This window comes from Sinocyclocheilus rhinocerous, unplaced genomic scaffold, assembly GCF_001515625.1.
Source record: "Sinocyclocheilus rhinocerous isolate Xijiao unplaced genomic scaffold, SAMN03320098_v1.1 scaffold1449, whole genome shotgun sequence".
Classification (NCBI taxonomy): Eukaryota; Metazoa; Chordata; class Actinopteri; order Cypriniformes; family Cyprinidae; genus Sinocyclocheilus; species Sinocyclocheilus rhinocerous.
The window spans coordinates 334,190-334,520 of record NW_015664992.1 but is presented as its reverse complement, the minus strand read 5'-3'; the positions used below and the strand labels follow the sequence as shown (position 1 = coordinate 334,520).

Here is a 331-nt window from a genome sequence, read left to right as displayed (position 1 = left end):
ATGTCTCGGTTACGTATGGTAACCCTCGTTCCCTGATGGAGGGAACGGAGAAGTTGTGTCGAGTGTACGAAACTAGTGGTTGCTATTGGGAGCCCAAACACCTCTGACATCTTTGAGAAAAGGCCAATGAAATTGGGTGTGCAGAATTTGCATAGCTGGCCACGCCCCAGACATCTGGGTATAAACAGGCCAGCGTGGCATCTGCTCACTCGTTCTGTTCTGAGGAGTCAAGAAGCGTGTCAACCCACTCAGAGGCAATTCGGAGTTGTGGCATGAAGGACACAACGTCTCCGTTCCCTCCATCAGGGAACGAGGGTTACCATACGTAACC

At 51.4% G+C, this 331-nt stretch overlaps 1 protein-coding gene across 1 annotated transcript in view; it reads left to right on the top strand.

Moving 5' to 3' along the window:
- Window positions 1–331, top strand: part of lrp1aa (low density lipoprotein receptor-related protein 1Aa) — a 200,204-nt gene that overhangs the window by 53,793 nt on the left and 146,080 nt on the right. The window lies entirely within an intron of this gene.